Below are 16,326 nucleotides of genomic sequence, written 5' to 3' on the forward strand. Positions count from 1 at the left end.
CCAAAGCGCAACGTGGACACATCCAAATTTTTGGAAGAAAACAGAGGTGTTTTTTGTGAAGTGCCTACCTGTAGATTTTGGCCTCCAGCTCAGCCGGCACCTAGGGAAACCTACCAAACCTGTGCATTTCTGAAAACTAGAGAGCTAGGGGAATCCAAGGAGGGGTGACTTGCGGGGCTTGGACCAGGTTCTGTTACCCAGAATCCTTTGCAAACCTCAAAATTGGCAAAAAAAACACATGTTCCTCACATTTCTGTGGCAGAAAGTTCTGGAATCTGAGAGGAGCCACAAATTTCCTTCCACCCAGCGTTCCCCCAAGTCTCCCGATAAAAATGATACCTCACTTGTGTGGGTAGGCCTAGAGCCCGCGACAGGAAACGCCCCAAAGCGCAACGTGGACACATCCAAATTTTTGAAAGAAAACAGTGCCTACCTGTGGATTTTGGCCTGTAGCTCAGCCGGCACCTAGGGAAACCTACCAAACCTGTGCATTTCTGAAAACTAGAGACCTAGGGGATTCCAAGATGGGGTGACTTGTGGGGCTCGGACCAGGTTCTGTTACCCAGAATCTTTTGCAAACCTCAAAATTTGGCAAAAAAAACACATGTTCCTCACTTTTTAGTGGCAGAAAGTTCTGGAATCTGAGAGGAGCCACAAATTTGATCCAGCCAGCGTTCCCCCAAGTCTCCCGATAAAAATGATACCTCACTTGTGTGGGTAGGCCTAGCGCCCGCGACAGGAAACGCCCCAAACCGCAACGTGGACACATCCACATTTTTGGAAGAAATCAGAGGTGTTTTTTGCGAAGTGCCTACCTGTAGATTTTGGCCTCTAGCTCAGCCGGCACCTAGGGAAACCTACCAAACCTGTGCATTTCTGAAAACTAGAGACCTAGGGGAATCCAAGAATGGGTGACTTGCGGGACTCGGACCAGGTTCTGTTACCCAGAATCCTTTGCAAACCTCAAAATTTGGCTAAAAAAACACATGTTCCTCACATTTCTGTGGCAGAAAGTTCTGGAATCTGAGAGGAGCCACAAATTTCCTTCCACCCAGCGTTCCCCCAAGTCTCCCGATAAAAATGATACCTCACTTGTGTGGGTAGGCCTAGAGCCCGCGACAGGAAACGCCCCAAAGCGCAACGTGGACACATCCAAATTTTTGAAAGAAAACAGTGCCTACCTGTGGATTTTGGCCTGTAGCTCAGCCGGCACCTAGGGAAACCTACCAAACCTGTGCATTTCTGAAAACTAGAGACCTAGGGGATTCCAAGATGGGGTGACTTGTGGGGCTCGGACCAGGTTCTGTTACCCAGAATCTTTTGCAAACCTCAAAATTTGGCAAAAAAAACACATGTTCCTCACTTTTTAGTGGCAGAAAGTTCTGGAATCTGAGAGGAGCCACAAATTTGATCCAGCCAGCATTCCCCCAAGTCTCCCGATAAAAATGATACCTCACTTGTGTGGGTAGGCCTAGCGCCCGCGACAGGAAACGCCCCAAACCGCAACGTGGACACATCCACATTTTTGGAAGAAATCAGAGGTGTTTTTTGCGAAGTGCCTACCTGTAGATTTTGGCCTCTAGCTCAGCCGGCACCTAGGGAAACCTACCAAACCTGTGCATTTCTGAAAACTAGAGACCTAGGGGAATCCAAGAATGGGTGACTTGCGGGGCTCGGACCAGGTTCTGTTACCCAGAATCCTTTGCAAACCTCAAAATTTGGCTAAAAAAACACATGTTCCTCACATTTCTGTGGCAGAAAGTTCAGGAATCTGAGAGGAGCCACAAATGTCCTTCCATCCAGCGTTCCCCCACGTCTCCCGATAAAAATGATACCTCACTTGTGTGGGTAGGACTAGCGCCCGCGACAGGAAACGCCCCAAAGCACAACGTGGACACATCCAAATTTTTGGAAGAAAACAGAGCTGTTTTTTGCGAAGTACCTACCTGTAGATTTTGGCCTCTAGCTCAGCCGGCAACTAGGGAAACCTACCAAACCTGTGCATTTCTGAAAACTAGAGACCTAGGGGAATCCAAGGAGGGGTGACTTGCGGGGCTCGAACCAGGTTCTGTTACCCAGAATCCTTTGCAAACCTCAAAATTTGGCTAAAAAAACACATGTTCCTCACATTTCTGTGGCAGAAAGTTCGGTAATCTGAGAGGAGCCACAAATTTCCTTCCACCCAGCGTTCCCCCAAGTCTCCCGATAAAAATGATACCTCACTTGTGTGGGTAGGCCTAGCGCCCGCGACAGGAAACGCCCCAAAGCGCAACGTGGACACATCCAAATTTTTGGAAGAAAACAGGTGTTTTTTGCGAAGTACCTACCTGTAGATTTTGGCCTCTAGCTCAGCCGGCACCTAGGGAAACCTACCAAACCTGTGCATTTCTGAAAACTAGAGAGCTAGGGGAATCCAAGGAGGGGTGACTTGCGGGGCTCGGACCAGGTTCTGTTACCCAGAATCCTTTGCAAACCTCAAAATTTGGCTTAAAAAACACATGTTCCTCACATTTCTGTGGCAGAAAGTTCTGGAATCTGAGAGGAGCCACAAATTTCCTTCTACCCAGCGTTCCCCCAAGTCTCCCGATAAAAATTATACCTCACTTGTGGGGGTAGGCCTAGCGCCCGCGACAGGAAACGCCCCAAAGCGCAACGTGGACACATCCAAATTTTTGGAAGAAAACAGAGGTGTTTTTTGTGAAGTGCCTACCTGTAGATTTTGGCCTCCAGCTCAGCCGGCACCTAGGGAAACCTACCAAACCTGTGCATTTCTGAAAACTAGAGAGCTAGGGGAATCCAAGGAGGGGTGACTTGCGGGGCTTGGACCAGGTTCTGTTACCCAGAATCCTTTGCAAACCTCAAAATTTGGCTAAAAAAACACATGTTCCTCACATTTCAGTGGCAGAAAGTTCGGGAATCTGAGAGGAGCCACAAATTTCCTTCCACCCAGCGTTCCCCCAAGTCTCCCGATAAAAATGATACCTCACTTGTGTGGGTAGGCCTAGAGCCCGCGACAGGAAACGCCCCAAAGCGCAACGTGGACACATCCAAATTTTTGAAAGAAAACAGTGCCTACCTGTGGATTTTGGCCTGTAGCTCAGCCGGCACCTAGGGAAACCTATCAAACCTGTGCATTTCTGAAAACTAGAGACCTAGGGGAATCCAAGATGGGGTGACTTGTGGGGCTCGGACCAGGTTCTGTTACCCAGAATCTTTTGCAAACCTCAAAATTTGGCTAAAAAAACACATGTTCCTCACATTTCAGTGGCAGAAAGTTCTGGAATCTGAGAGGAGCCACAAATTTGATCCAGCCAGCGTTCCCCCAAGTCTCCCGATAAAAATGATACCTCACTTGTGTGGGTAGGCCTAGCGCCCGCGACAGGAAACGCCCCAAAGCGCAACGTGGACACATCCAAATTTTTGGAAGAAAACAGAGGTGTTATTTGCGAAGTGCCTACCTGTAGATTTTGGCCTCTAGCTCAGCCGGCACCTAGGGAAACCTACCAAACCTGTGCATTTCTGAAAACTAGAGACCTAGGGGAATCCAAGGAGGGGTGACTTGCGTGGCTCGGACCAGGTTCTGTTACCCAGAATCCTTTGCAAACCTCAAAATTTGGCTAAAAAAACACATGTTCCTCACATTTCTGGGGCAGAAAGTTCGGGAATCTGAGAGGAGCCACAAATTTCCTTCCACCCAGCGTTCCCCCAAGTCTCCCGATAAAAATGATACCTCACTTGTGTGGGTAGGCCTAGCTCCCGCGACAGGAAACGCCCCAAAGCGCAACGTGGACACATCCAAATTTTTGGAAGAAAACAGAGGTGTTTTTTGCGAAGTGACTAACTGTAGATTTTGGCCTCTAGCTCAGCCGGCACCTAGGGAAACCTACCAAACCTGTGCATTTCTGAAAACTAGAGACCTAGGGGAATCCAAGGAGGGGTGACTTGCGGGGCTCGGACCAGGTTCTGTTACCCAGAATCCTTTGCAAACCTCAAAATTTGGCTAAAAAAACACATGTTCCTCACATTTCAGTGGCAGATAGTTCGGGAATCTGAGAGGAGCCACAAATTTCCTTCCACCCAGCGTTCCCCCAAGTCTCCCGATAAAAATGATACCTCACTTGTGTGGGTAGGCCTAGAGCCCGCGACAGGAAACGCCCCAAAGCGCAACGTGGACGCATCCAAATTTTTGGAAGAAAACAGAGGTGTTTTTTGCGAAGTACCTACCTGTAGATTTTGGCCTCTAGCTCAGCCGGCAACTAGGGAAACCTACCAAACCTGTGCATTTCTGAAAACTAGAGACCTAGGGGAATCCAAGGAGGGGTGACTTGCGGGGCTCGAACCAGGTTCTGTTACCCAGAATCCTTTGCAAACCTCAAAATTTGGCTAAAAAAACACATGTTCCTCACATTTCTGTGGCAGAAAGTTCGGGAATCTGAGAGGAGCCACAAATTTCCTTCCACCCAGCGTTCCCCCAAGTCTCCCGATAAAAATGATACCTCACTTGTGTGGGTAGGCCTAGCGCCCGCGACAGGAAACGCCCCAAAGCGCAACGTGGACACATCCAAATTTTTGGAAGAAAACAGGTGTTTTTTGCGAAGTACCTACCTGTAGATTTTGGCCTCTAGCTCAGCCGGCACCTAGGGAAACCTACCAAACTTGTGCATTTCTGAAAACTAGAGAGCTAGGGGAATCCAAGGAGGGGTGACTTGCGGGGCTCGGACCAGGTTCTGTTACCCAGAATCCTTTGCAAACCTCAAAATTTGGCTAAAAAAACACATCTTCCTCACATTTCTGTGGCAGAAAGTTCTGGAATCTGAGAGGAGCCACAAATTTCCTTCTACCCAGCGTTCCCCCAAGTCTCCCGATAAAAATTATACCTCACTTGTGGGGGTAGGCCTAGCGCCCGCGACAGGAAACGCCCCAAAGCGCAACGTGGACACATCCAAATTTTTGGAAGAAAACAGAGGTGTTTTTTGTGAAGTGCCTACCTGTAGATTTTGGCCTCCAGCTCAGCCGGCACCTAGGGAAACCTACCAAACCTGTGCATTTCTGAAAACTAGAGAGCTAGGGGAATCCAAGGAGGGGTGACTTGCGGGGCTTGGACCAGGTTCTGTTACCCAGAATCCTTTGCAAACCTCAAAATTTGGCTAAAAAAACACATGTTCCTCACATTTCAGTGGCAGAAAGTTCGGGAATCTGAGAGGAGCCACAAATTTCCTTCCACCCAGCGTTCCCCCAAGTCTCCTGATAAAAATGATACCTCACTTGTGTGGGTAGGCCTAGAGCCCGCGACAGGAAACGCCCCAAAGCGCAACGTGGACACATCCAAATTTTTGAAAGAAAACAGTGCCTACCTGTGGATTTTGGCCTGTAGCTCAGCCGGCACCTAGGGAAACCTACCAAACCTGTGCATTTCTGAAAACTAGAGACCTAGGGGATTCCAAGATGGGGTGACTTGTGGGGCTCGGACCAGGTTCTGTTACCCAGAATCTTTTGCAAACCTCAAAATTTGGCTAAAAAAACACATGTTCCTCACTTTTTAGTGGCAGAAAGTTCTGGAATCTGAGAGGAGCCACAAATTTGATCCAGCCAGCGTTCCCCCAAGTCTCCCGATAAAAATGATACCTCACTTGTGTGGGTAGGCCTAGCGCCCGCGACAGGAAACGCCCCAAACCGCAACGTGGACACATCCACATTTTTGGAAGAAATCAGAGGTGTTTTTTGCGAAGTGCCTACCTGTAGATTTTGGCCTCTAGCTCAGCCGGCACCTAGGGAAACCTACCAAACCTGTGCATTTCTGAAAACTAGAGACCTAGGGGAATCCAAGAATGGGTGACTTGCGGGGCTCGGACCAGGTTCTGTTACCCAGATTCCTTTGCAAACCTCAAAATTTGGCTAAAAAAACACATGTTCCTCACATTTCTGTGGCAGAAAGTTCAGGAATCTGAGAGGAGCCACAAATGTCCTTCCATCCAGCGTTCCCCCACGTCTCCCGATAAAAATGATACCTCACTTGTGTGGGTAGGCCTAGCGCCCGCGACAGGAAACGCCCCAAAGCGCAACGTGGACACATCCACATTTTTGGAAGAAAACAGAGGTGTTTTTTGCGAAGTACCTACCTGTAGATTTTGGCCTCTAGCTCAGCCGGCAACTAGGGAAACCTACCAAACCTGTGCATTTCTGAAAACTAGAGACCTAGGGGAATCCAAGGAGGGGTGACTTGCGGGGCTCGAACCAGGTTCTGTTACCCAGAATCCTTTGCAAACCTCAAAATTTGGCTAAAAAAACACATGTTCCTCACATTTCTGTGGCAGAAAGTTCGGTAATCTGAGAGGAGCCACAAATTTCCTTCCACCCAGCGTTCCCCCAAGTCTCCCGATAAAAATGATACCTCACTTGTGTGGGTAGGCCTAGCGCCCGCGACAGGAAACGCCCCAAAGCGCAACGTGGACACATCCAAATTTTTGGAAGAAAACAGGTGTTTTTTGCGAAGTACCTACCTGTAGATTTTGGCCTCTAGCTCAGCCGGCACCTAGGGAAACCTACCAAACCTGTGCATTTCTGAAAACTAGAGAGCTAGGGGAATCCAAGGAGGGGTGACTTGCGGGGCTCGGACCAGGTTCTGTTACCCAGAATCCTTTGCAAACCTCAAAATTTGGCTAAAAAAACACATGTTCCTCACATTTCTGTGGCAGAAAGTTCTGGAATCTGAGAGGAGCCACAAATTTCCTTCTACCCAGCGTTCCCCCAAGTCTCCCGATAAAAATTATACCTCACTTGTGGGGGTAGGCCTAGCGCCCGCGACAGGAAACGCCCCAAAGCGCAACGTGGACACATCCAAATTTTTGGAAGAAAACAGAGGTGTTTTTTGTGAAGTGCCTACCTGTAGATTTTGGCCTCCAGCTCTGCCGGCACCTAGGGAAACCTACCAAACCTGTGCATTTCTGAAAACTAGAGAGCTAGGGGAATCCAAGGAGGGGTGACTTGCGGGGCTTGGACCAGGTTCTGTTACCCAGAATCCTTTGCAAACCTCAAAATTGGCTAAAAAAACACATGTTCCTCACATTTCTGTGGCAGAAAGTTCTGGAATCTGAGAGGAGCCACAAATTTCCTTCCACCCAGCGTTCCCCCAAGTCTCCCGATAAAAATGATACCTCACTTGTGTGGGTAGGCCTAGAGCCCGCGACAGGAAACGCCCCAAAGCGCAACGTGGACACATCCAAATTTTTGAAAGAAAACAGTGCCTACCTGTGGATTTTGGCCTGTAGCTCAGCCGGCACCTAGGGAAACCTACCAAACCTGTGCATTTCTGAAAACTAGAGACCTAGGGGATTCCAAGATGGGGTGACTTGTGGGGCTCGGACCAGGTTCTGTTACCCAGAATCTTTTGCAAACCTCAAAATTTGGCAAAAAAAACACATGTTCCTCACTTTTTAGTGGCAGAAAGTTCTGGAATCTGAGAGGAGCCACAAATTTGATCCAGCCAGCGTTCCCCCAAGTCTCCCGATAAAAATGATACCTCACTTGTGTGGGTAGGCCTAGCGCCCGCGACAGGAAACGCCCCAAACCGCAACGTGGACACATCCACATTTTTGGAAGAAATCAGAGGTGTTTTTTGCGAAGTGCCTACCTGTAGATTTTGGCCTCTAGCTCAGCCGGCACCTAGGGAAACCTACCAAACCTGTGCATTTCTGAAAACTAGAGACCTAGGGGAATCCAAGAATGGGTGACTTGCGGGGCTCGGACCAGGTTCTGTTACCCAGAATCCTTTGCAAACCTCAAAATTTGGCTAAAAAAACACATGTTCCTCACATTTCTGTGGCAGAAAGTTCAGGAATCTGAGAGGAGCCACAAATGTCCTTCCATCCAGCGTTCCCCCACGTCTCCCGATAAAAATGATACCTCACTTGTGTGGGTAGGCCTAGCGCCCGCGACACGAAACGCCCCAAAGCGCAACGTGGACACATCCAAATTTTTGGAAGAAAACAGAGCTGTTTTTTGTGAAGTACCTACCTGTAGATTTTGGCCTCTAGCTCAGCCGGCAACTAGGGAAACCTACCAAACCTGTGCATTTCTGAAAACTAGAGACCTAGGGGAATCCAAGGAGGGGTGACTTGCGGGGCTCGAACCAGGTTCTGTTACCCAGAATCCTTTGCAAACCTCAAAATTTGGCTAAAAAAACACATGTTCCTCACATTTCTGTGGCAGAAAGTTCGGTAATCTGAGAGGAGCCACAAATTTCCTTCCACCCAGCGTTCCCCCAAGTCTCCCGATAAAAATGATACCTCACTTGTGTGGGTAGGCCTAGCGCCCGCGACAGGAAACGCCCCAAAGCGCAACGTGGACACATCCAAATTTTTGGAAGAAAACAGGTGTTTTTTGCGAAGTACCTACCTGTAGATTTTGGCCTCTAGCTCAGCCGGCACCTAGGGAAACCTACCAAACCTGTGCATTTCTGAAAACTAGAGAGCTAGGGGAATCCAAGGAGGGGTGACTTGCGGGGCTCGGACCAGGTTCTGTTACCCAGAATCCTTTGCAAACCTCAAAATTTGGCTTAAAAAACACATGTTCCTCACATTTCTGTGGCAGAAAGTTCTGGAATCTGAGAGGAGCCACAAATTTCCTTCTACCCAGCGTTCCCCCAAGTCTCCCGATAAAAATTATACCTCACTTGTGGGGGTAGGCCTAGCGCCCGCGACAGGAAACGCCCCAAAGCGCAACGTGGACACATCCAAATTTTTGGAAGAAAACAGAGGTGTTTTTTGTGAAGTGCCTACCTGTAGATTTTGGCCTCCAGCTCAGCCGGCACCTAGGGAAACCTACCAAACCTGTGCATTTCTGAAAACTAGAGAGCTAGGGGAATCCAAGGAGGGGTGACTTGCGGGGCTTGGACCAGGTTCTGTTACCCAGAATCCTTTGCAAACCTCAAAATTTGGCTAAAAAAACACATGTTCCTCACATTTCAGTGGCAGAAAGTTCGGGAATCTGAGAGGAGCCACAAATTTCCTTCCACCCAGCGTTCCCCCAAGTCTCCCGATAAAAATGATACCTCACTTGTGTGGGTAGGCCTAGAGCCCGCGACAGGAAACGCCCCAAAGCGCAACGTGGACACATCCAAATTTTTGAAAGAAAACAGTGCCTACCTGTGGATTTTGGCCTGTAGCTCAGCCGGCACCTAGGGAAACCTACCAAACCTGTGCATTTCTGAAAACTAGAGACCTAGGGTAATCCAAGATGGGGTGACTTGTGGGGCTCGGACCAGGTTCTGTTACCCAGAATCTTTTGCAAACCTCAAAATTTGGCTAAAAAAACACATGTTCCTCACATTTCAGTGGCAGAAAGTTCTGGAATCTGAGAGGAGCCACAAATTTGATCCAGCCAGCGTTCCCCCAAGTCTCCCGATAAAAATGATACCTCACTTGTGTGGGTAGGCCTAGCGCCCGCGACAGGAAACGCCCCAAAGCGCAACGTGGACACATCCAAATTTTTGGAAGAAAACAGAGGTGTTATTTGCGAAGTGCCTACCTGTAGATTTTGGCCTCTAGCTCAGCCGGCACCTAGGGAAACCTACCAAACCTGTGCATTTCTGAAAACTAGAGACCTAGGGGAATCCAAGGAGGGGTGACTTGCGGGGCTCGGACCAGGTTCTGTTACCCAGAATCCTTTGCAAACCTCAAAATTTGGCTAAAAAAACACATGTTCCTCACATTTCTGTGGCAGAAAGTTCGGGAATCTGAGAGGAGCCACAAATTTCCTTCCACCCAGCGTTCCCCCAAGTCTCCCGATAAAAATTATACCTCACTTGTGTGGGTAGGCCTAGCTCCCGCGACAGGAAACGCCCCAAAGCGCAACGTGGACACATCCAAATTTTTGGAAGAAAACAGAGGTGTTTTTTGCGAAGTGACTAACTGTAGATTTTGGCCTCTAGCTCAGCCGGCACCTAGGGAAACCTACCAAACCTGTGCATTTCTGAAAACTAGAGACCTAGGGGAATCCAAGGAGGGGTGACTTGCGGGGCTCGGACCAGGTTCTGTTACCCAGAATCCTTTGCAAACCTCAAAATTTGGCTAAAAAAACACATGTTCCTCACATTTCAGTGGCAGAAAGTTCGGGAATCTGAGAGGAGCCACAAATTTCCTTCCACCCAGCGTTCCCCCAAGTCTCCCGATAAAAATGATACCTCACTTGTGTGGGTAGGCCTAGAGCCCGCGACAGGAAACGCCCCAAAGCGCAACGTGGACGCATCCAAATTTTTGGAAGAAAACAGAGGTGTTTTTTGCGAAGTACCTACCTGTAGATTTTGGCCTCTAGCTCAGCCGGCAACTAGGGAAACCTACCAAACCTGTGCATTTCTGAAAACTAGAGACCTAGGGGAATCCAAGGAGGGGTGACTTGCGGGGCTCGAACCAGGTTCTGTTACCCAGAATCCTTTGCAAACCTCAAAATTTGGCTAAAAAAACACAAGTTCCTCACATTTCTGTGGCAGAAAGTTCGGGAATCTGAGAGGAGCCTCAAATTTCCTTCCACCCAGCGTTCCCCCAAGTCTCCCGATAAAAATGATACCTCACTTGTGTGGGTAGGCCTAGCGCCCGCGACAGGAAACGCCCCAAAGCGCAACGTGGACACATCCAAATTTTTGGAAGAAAACAGATGTTTTTTGCGAAGTACCTACCTGTAGATTTTGGCCTCTAGCTCAGCCGGCACCTAGGGAAACCTACCAAACTTGTGCATTTCTGAAAACTAGAGAGCTAGGGGAATCCAAGGAGGGGTGACTTGCGGGGCTCGGACCAGGTTCTGTTACCCAGAATCCTTTGCAAACCTCAAAATTTGGCTAAAAAAACACATCTTCCTCACATTTCTGTGGCAGAAAGTTCTGGAATCTGAGAGGAGCCACAAATTTCCTTCTACCCAGCGTTCCCCCAAGTCTCCCGATAAAAATTATACCTCACTTGTGGGGGTAGGCCTAGCGCCCGCGACAGGAAACGCCCCAAAGCGCAACGTGGACACATCCAAATTTTTGGAAGAAAACAGAGGTGTTTTTTGTGAAGTGCCTACCTGTAGATTTTGGCCTCCAGCTCAGCCGGCACCTAGGGAAACCTACCAAACCTGTGCATTTCTGAAAACTAGAGAGCTAGGGGAATCCAAGGAGGGGTGACTTGCGGGGCTTGGACCAGGTTCTGTTACCCAGAATCCTTTGCAAACCTCAAAATTTGGCTAAAAAAACACATGTTCCTCACATTTCAGTGGCAGAAAGTTCGGGAATCTGAGAGGAGCCACAAATTTCCTTCCACCCAGCGTTCCCCCAAGTCTCCCGATAAAAATGATACCTCACTTGTGTGGGTAGGCCTAGAGCCCGCGACAGGAAACGCCCCAAAGCGCAACGTGGACACATCCAAATTTTTGAAAGAAAACAGTGCCTACCTGTGGATTTTGGCCTGTAGCTCAGCCGGCACCTAGGGAAACCTACCAAACCTGTGCATTTCTGAAAACTAGAGACCTAGGGGATTCCAAGATGGGGTGACTTGTGGGGCTCGGACCAGGTTCTGTTACCCAGAATCTTTTGCAAACCTCAAAATTTGGCTAAAAAAACACATGTTCCTCACTTTTTAGTGGCAGAAAGTTCTGGAATCTGAGAGGAGCCACAAATTTGATCCAGCCAGCGTTCCCCCAAGTCTCCCGATAAAAATGATACCTCACTTGTGTGGGTAGGCCTAGCGCCCGCGACAGGAAACACCCCAAACCGCAACGTGGACACATCCACATTTTTGGAAGAAATCAGAGGTGTTTTTTGCGAAGTGCCTACCTGTAGATTTTGGCCTCTAGCTCAGCCGGCACCTAGGGAAACCTACCAAACCTGTGCATTTCTGAAAACTAGAGACCTAGGGGAATCCAAGAATGGGTGACTTGCGGGGCTCGGACCAGGTTCTGTTACCCAGATTCCTTTGCAAACCTCAAAATTTGGCTAAAAAAACACATGTTCCTCACATTTCTGTGGCAGAAAGTTCAGGAATCTGAGAGGAGCCACAAATGTCCTTCCATCCAGCGTTCCCCCACGTCTCCCGATAAAAATGATACCTCACTTGTGTGGGTAGGCCTAGCGCCCGCGACAGGAAACGCCCCAAAGCGCAACGTGGACACATCCACATTTTTGGAAGAAAACAGAGGTGTTTTTTGCGAAGTACCTACCTGTAGATTTTGGCCTCTAGCTCAGCCGGCAACTAGGGAAACCTACCAAACCTGTGCATTTCTGAAAACTAGAGACCTAGGGGAATCCAAGGAGGGGTGACTTGCGGGGCTCGGACCAGGTTCTGTTACCCAGAATCCTTTGCAAACCTCAAAATTTGGCTAAAAAAACACATGTTCCTCACATTTCTGTGGCAGAAAGTTCGGGAATCTGAGAGGAGCCACAAATTTCCTTCCACCCAGCGTTCCCCCAAGTCTCCCGATAAAAATTATACCTCACTTGTGTGGGTAGGCCTAGCTCCCGCGACAGGAAACGCCCCAAAGCGCAACGTGGACACATCCAAATTTTTGGAAGAAAACAGAGGTGTTTTTTGCGAAGTGACTAACTGTAGATTTTGGCCTCTAGCTCAGCCGGCACCTAGGGAAACCTACCAAACCTGTGCATTTCTGAAAACTAGAGACCTAGGGGAATCCAAGGAGGGGTGACTTGCGGGGCTCGGACCAGGTTCTGTTACCCAGAATCCTTTGCAAACCTCAAAATTTGGCTAAAAAAACACATGTTCCTCACATTTCAGTGGCAGAAAGTTCGGGAATCTGAGAGGAGCCACAAATTTCCTTCCACCCAGCGTTCCCCCAAGTCTCCCGATAAAAATGATACCTCACTTGTGTGGGTAGGCCTAGAGCCCGCGACAGGAAACGCCCCAAAGCGCAACGTGGACGCATCCAAATTTTTGGAAGAAAACAGAGGTGTTTTTTGCGAAGTACCTACCTGTAGATTTTGGCCTCTAGCTCAGCCGGCAACTAGGGAAACCTACCAAACCTGTGCATTTCTGAAAACTAGAGACCTAGGGGAATCCAAGGAGGGGTGACTTGCGGGGCTCGAACCAGGTTCTGTTACCCAGAATCCTTTGCAAACCTCAAAATTTGGCTAAAAAAACACATGTTCCTCACATTTCTGTGGCAGAAAGTTCGGGAATCTGAGAGGAGCCACAAATTTCCTTCCACCCAGCGTTCCCCCAAGTCTCCCGATAAAAATGATACCTCACTTGTGTGGGTAGGCCTAGCGCCCGCGACAGGAAACGCCCCAAAGCGCAACGTGGACACATCCAAATTTTTGGAAGAAAACAGATGTTTTTTGCGAAGTACCTACCTGTAGATTTTGGCCTCTAGCTCAGCCGGCACCTAGGGAAACCTACCAAACTTGTGCATTTCTGAAAACTAGAGAGCTAGGGGAATCCAAGGAGGGGTGACTTGCGGGGCTCGGACCAGGTTCTGTTACCCAGAATCCTTTGCAAACCTCAAAATTTGGCTAAAAAAACACATCTTCCTCACATTTCTGTGGCAGAAAGTTCTGGAATCTGAGAGGAGCCACAAATTTCCTTCTACCCAGCGTTCCCCCAAGTCTCCCGATAAAAATTATACCTCACTTGTGGGGGTAGGCCTAGCGCCCGCGACAGGAAACGCCCCAAAGCGCAACGTGGACACATCCAAATTTTTGGAAGAAAACAGAGGTGTTTTTTGTGAAGTGCCTACCTGTAGATTTTGGCCTCCAGCTCAGCCGGCACCTAGGGAAACCTACCAAACCTGTGCATTTCTGAAAACTAGAGAGCTAGGGGAATCCAAGGAGGGGTGACTTGCGGGGCTTGGACCAGGTTCTGTTACCCAGAATCCTTTGCAAACCTCAAAATTTGGCTAAAAAAACACATGTTCCTCACATTTCAGTGGCAGAAAGTTCGGGAATCTGAGAGGAGCCACAAATTTCCTTCCACCCAGCGTTCCCCCAAGTCTCCCGATAAAAATGATACCTCACTTGTGTGGGTAGGCCTAGAGCCCGCGACAGGAAACGCCCCAAAGCGCAACGTGGACACATCCAAATTTTTGAAAGAAAACAGTGCCTACCTGTGGATTTTGGCCTGTAGCTCAGCCGGCACCTAGGGAAACCTACCAAACCTGTGCATTTCTGAAAACTAGAGACCTAGGGGATTCCAAGATGGGGTGACTTGTGGGGCTCGGACCAGGTTCTGTTACCCAGAATCTTTTGCAAACCTCAAAATTTGGCTAAAAAAACACATGTTCCTCACTTTTTAGTGGCAGAAAGTTCTGGAATCTGAGAGGAGCCACAAATTTGATCCAGCCAGCGTTCCCCCAAGTCTCCCGATAAAAATGATACCTCACTTGTGTGGGTAGGCCTAGCGCCCGCGACAGGAAACGCCCCAAACCGCAACGTGGACACATCCACATTTTTGGAAGAAATCAGAGGTGTTTTTTGCGAAGTGCCTACCTGTAGATTTTGGCCTCTAGCTCAGCCGGCACCTAGGGAAACCTACCAAACCTGTGCATTTCTGAAAACTAGAGACCTAGGGGAATCCAAGAATGGGTGACTTGCGGGGCTCGGACCAGGTTCTGTTACCCAGATTCCTTTGCAAACCTCAAAATTTGGCTAAAAAAACACATGTTCCTCACATTTCTGTGGCAGAAAGTTCAGGAATCTGAGAGGAGCCACAAATGTCCTTCCATCCAGCGTTCCCCCACGTCTCCCGATAAAAATGATACCTCACTTGTGTGGGTAGGCCTAGCGCCCGCGACAGGAAACGCCCCAAAGCGCAACGTGGACACATCCAAATTTTTGGAAGAAAACAGAGGTGTTTTTTGCGAAGTACCTACCTGTAGATTTTGGCCTCTAGCTCAGCCGGCAACTAGGGAAACCTACCAAACCTGTGCATTTCTGAAAACTAGAGACCTAGGGGAATCCAAGGAGGGGTGACTTGCGGGGCTCGAACCAGGTTCTGTTACCCAGAATCCTTTGCAAACCTCAAAATTTGGATAAAAAAACACATGTTCCTCACATTTCTGTGGCATAAAGTTCGGTAATCTGAGAGGAGCCACAAATTTCCTTCCACCCAGCGTTCCCCCAAGTCTCCCGATAAAAATGATACCTCACTTGTGTGGGTAGGCCTAGCGCCCGCGACAGGAAACGCCCCAAAGCGCAACGTGGACACATCCAAATTTTTGGAAGAAAACAGGTGTTTTTTGCGAAGTACCTACCTGTAGATTTTGGCCTCTAGCTCAGCCGGCACCTAGGGAAACCTACCAAACCTGTGCATTTCTGAAAACTAGAGAGCTAGGGGAATCCAAGGAGGGGTGACTTGCGGGGCTCGGACCAGGTTCTGTTACCCAGAATCCTTTGCAAACCTCAAAATTTGGCTAAAAAAACATATGTTCCTCACATTTCTGTGGCAGAAAGTTCTGGAATCTGAGAGGAGCCACAAATTTCCTTCTACCCAGCGTTCCCCCAAGTCTCCCGATAAAAATTATACCTCACTTGTGGGGGTAGGCCTAGCGCCCGCGACAGGAAACGCCCCAAAGCGCAACGTGGACACATCCAAATTTTTGGAAGAAAACAGAGGTGTTTTTTGTGAAGTGCCTACCTGTAGATTTTGGCCTCCAGCTCAGCCGGCACCTAGGGAAACCTACCAAACCTGTGCATTTCTGAAAACTAGAGAGCTAGGGGAATCCAAGGAGGGGTGACTTGCGGGGCTTGGACCAGGTTCTGTTACCCAGAATCCTTTGCAAACCTCAAAATTGGCTAAAAAAACACATGTTCCTCACATTTCTGTGGCAGAAAGTTCTGGAATCTGAGAGGAGCCACAAATTTCCTTCCACCCAGCGTTCCCCCAAGTCTCCCGATAAAAATGATACCTCACTTGTGTGGGTAGGCCTAGACCCCGCGACAGGAAACGCCCCAAAGCGCAACGTGGACACATCCAAATTTTTGAAAGAAAACAGTGCCTACCTGTGGATTTTGGCCTGTAGCTCAGCCGGCACCTAGGGAAACCTACCAAACCTGTGCATTTCTGAAAACTAGAGACCTAGGGGATTCAAAGATGGGGTGACTTGTGGGGCTCGGACCAGGTTCTGTTACCCAGAATCTTTTGCAAACCTCAAAATTTGGCAAAAAAAACACATGTTCCTCACTTTTTAGTGGCAGAAAGTTCTGGAATCTGAGAGGAGCCACAAATTTGATCCAGCCAGCGTTCCCCCAAGTCTCCCGATAAAAATGATACCTCACTTGTGTGGGTAGGCCTAGCGCCCGCGACAGGAAACGCCCCAAACCGCAACGTGGACACATCCACATTTTTGGAA

This window comes from Pleurodeles waltl, chromosome 8, assembly GCF_031143425.1.
Source record: "Pleurodeles waltl isolate 20211129_DDA chromosome 8, aPleWal1.hap1.20221129, whole genome shotgun sequence".
NCBI classification, from domain to species: Eukaryota; Metazoa; Chordata; class Amphibia; order Caudata; family Salamandridae; genus Pleurodeles; species Pleurodeles waltl.